This window comes from Nanorana parkeri, unplaced genomic scaffold (assembly GCF_000935625.1).
Source record: "Nanorana parkeri isolate BGI_ZX_2015 unplaced genomic scaffold, ASM93562v1 scaffold274, whole genome shotgun sequence".
Taxonomy (NCBI): Eukaryota; Metazoa; Chordata; class Amphibia; order Anura; family Dicroglossidae; genus Nanorana; species Nanorana parkeri.
In genome coordinates this window covers 85,838-89,308 of record NW_017306542.1, presented here as the reverse complement: position 1 = coordinate 89,308, position 3,471 = coordinate 85,838, and the positions used below count along the sequence as shown (strand labels likewise).

Genomic DNA, 3,471 nt, shown 5'->3' with positions numbered 1-3,471 from the left:
ACAGAATAACCAACAGATTATTACTACAATAGAATCTTGCAGACTATTACAACAGTAGTGTTGGACGTGAGTTGGACTCGAACATCGGCAGTTTGTGTTTTCAGCGGGCCCACACAAGGCACTGTGAACCGGGACCATCCCGCACAGGGCACTGTGAAGCCATGATTGGGCAAAGTCATGATGACTCTGCCCAATCATGGCTCACCTGTCACAACTGTAAACAGTTGGATGGAGCTAGCTGTCACTGCTAGCTCTGCCCAAATGTTGTTACCGGCATCTGTTAAAATGCCATTATGCAGCGGATGTTCGTCGCTAGTGAATGGATGGCGGTTGTCGTTTTTTAAAATTATTATTTCTATTCATTTTTGATTGTTTTATTTTTTATTTCGTCGAGTCGTTGTCGTCGTGTACAACGCTGGACGTCGTGATTGACCCTGGATTACATCGGCGGATCAATTTTTTTTTTTGTTTGTTAAATAAAAGACTTGTCAAAAACATGTCTTTTTGTTTTTTTTTTCCAAATAAAGGATTTTTTCAAAAGTCTAGACTTACAGATTTACAAGTACCCCTTACTCATTCACAAGGGGGGGCAGCATCTGGGTGCCTCTTTATTAAAAGGGCACCCTGCTGTGAATAAGCCCCCTGGCCGCACCCCCACAACCAACGCCCCAGGGCTTCTGGGGAGGAGGCCCTTGTCCCCATCAGCACAGAGACAAGGTGCTTTTCCAGGCGCGACCCTGGAAAAGCACCATCCCAGTGCCAAGGGCATGCAGCCTGGTCTGCGAGGGAGGGGGGGCACTCGCTCGTCCCCCCCTTTCCGGCCCTGCCAGGCCTATGCTCGGATCAAGAGTCTGGTATGGAATTTTAGGGTGGACCCCATGTTCCCCCCCCCATTTTTGGGGGTGGGGTTCCTCCTTAAAATTCCTAGCAGACCTTAAGGGCCTGGTATGACTTTTGGGAGGAACCCCACATGCTCTTTGTTTGTTTTTTTTACATGGGGTCCCTCCTAAAATTCCTACCAGACCTTAAGGGTCTGGTATGACTATTGGGGGGAACCCCACACTTTTTAAAAAAAAAATTGGTCCCTCCTAATAATCCTACCAGACCTAAAGGGTCTGGTATTGTTTGGGAGGGGGAACTGCACGGTTTAAAAGAAAAAAAATGTCATGTTTTTTTCTTTAGAAATGTCAGTTTTGCTGCAGCAGGTTCTATACATCGTACAGATTTGCCACTTTACAGGCAGATTAAGGGGACCCCCCCAGGCACGATATTTAAAGGAATTTTTCTTTTAATCTGTTACCCTTTAAGTGATGTTAAAACCACTGCTCCTTTTTTTTTCATTGATTCCTGTCCCCCAGGACAGTACACGGATCCCCATACCTTTTTTATGACCAATAACTTGCATATAAGCCCTCTTAAAGGGAACAATTGTTTTTGAAAGTTCTACCCCCATAGACTTGCATTGAGTTCGAGTTCGAATTCAAACTTTTTGGATGTTCTAAAGTTTGATTCAAACCGAACTCTGACCTGTTCGGCTCATCAATACTCAGCAGTACCAAGCAGATTATTTCTATAACAGTGCCCCACAGATTATTATGGCAGCAGTGGGAGGGTGAAATTCAATTACCCCGTTGCCCCTCCTGCATCTGCCACTGTGTTCTCTGCACAGCAAGCTGGCGCCAACTCATCTATTGCCCAAGGGCACTCGCACGGTTGCCCCCATCCCCCAACCTGGATGGCTACACTACAGCATTGGTGCTGAGCCGTGTAGATGGTCACCCAGTCCGATATAGAGCAGCCAGACAATGTAACTCAGATCCCACTCAGGATGATGTTTCTTTCTTGACACATCATCCTTAGCTGCCTGCAATAGAGCCTGCCAAGACCCCATATGCTCCCTATGCTGTTTCTGGCACTGAGCGGACAGAACCAGCGTGCCACACCAAGCAATGGTGGAGTGGCTAATCCAAGAGCGAACCTTCTCAGTGCCCTGCTCAGAGCAGGCCATCAGGCATAGTGGGCCAGGCCAAACAAAATTAGGCTGATAGTGTTTGCCTGACTTGGTCCACTGAACCAGTCAGTGATTAATAGACGGTATGCTTTGCAATTTATAGGTATACAGGGTATAGACAGATATACCTTTCCCTGTAAATTGCACAGCATACCGTCTATTACTCCCTGTAAATATACCGTCTATTACACTTGTAAATATACAGGAAGTAATAGCCAGGCATGCTCTCCAATCTATAGGTACACAGTAGGGATGCACTGATACCACTTTTTACAGACCAAATACAAGTACTGATACTATACCTTTAGTACTTGCCGATACCTTTTTTTTTTTTTTTTTATGTCATGTGACATTTTTCTAAGAATACAGACCAATTATTTTAGATAGATAAAAGATACATTAACCCCGCCCACCTAACCCAGAGCCGCCATTTAATTCTGCCCAGCTACCCCAGAGCTGCCATCAACTATGTACAGCTGCCGCAGAGCCACCATTAACCCCGCACAGCTACTCCTACTTTGAATGTGAAGGGATGACTCCAGTCTCAAGCTCCTCAGGGTGTCTCTCAAGCTGCTGCTGTCAGTCAGGGGGCCACAGTCAGACTGCATGCAACTCCGTCTCCTACCGATACTGGTGCTCAAACTAACTCAATGCACGCGTCTGTTCTGCTCCTGCACACCAGGGGTCCTACTGGGCAGTGCACAGCATGTGACTGAAGCTGCCTGCCTCAAATTTAGCCTGCAAGCACCCCATCTGCCAGTGCAGGCACTGAATAGGACAGACCCAAACGGGATCCCATTGTATATTAGCTCCTCTCTCTCATTGCGCTGCTCAGAGGCAGAGCAGACAGATGTAAACGAGCATTGGTCTGTCGGGCACTAGTGCAGTATACATCAGCCTGCTCCGACGGACCGACATTTGTTTACATCTGTCTGCTCTGCCTCTGAGAAGCGCAATGAGAGGGAGGAGCTAAATCAACTATGTATATCGGACATAGCGGCCATGCCTGGCCGAACACGATCAGGCTGAGCTGATTGTGTTCGGCTCGGCCCACCGGGCAAGTGCCCGGTATGCCCTATGGCCAGTGGCGACTCTAGGAACAATATATAGGGGGGGCACATAAGATACCACAGTCAAAATGGGGGGGGGGGGGCACTAATAATTGTCACCACTAAATCATACCACTGAAAAAAACTAAAGAAGTACATATAAATAAGATTAAAAAATACGAGGGTAATGCGGTATGCGGTGATACCTTTTTATTGTACTAACCTAATACTTAGAAGACAAGCTTTCAAGAGTTTTTCTTTATTCCTCAGCTATTGCTTCAGACTTGAGAAAGAGAGGAAAACTCTCAAAAGCTTTTCAATTTCAGCAAACACCAGGGCTGTGTAAATAATCACCTATAGCGATAGAGGACTACAAACCACAGCAATACATTATACAGAAAAGCAGAATAC

At 46.3% G+C, this 3,471-nt stretch overlaps 1 protein-coding gene across 1 annotated transcript in view; it reads right to left on the bottom strand.

Annotated features, from left to right (window-relative positions):
- The window catches only part of LOC108787627 (prostaglandin reductase 1-like), an 89,929-nt gene that overhangs the window by 13,703 nt on the left and 72,755 nt on the right, over positions 1-3,471 (bottom strand). The gene's annotated exons all lie outside the window — the stretch shown is intronic.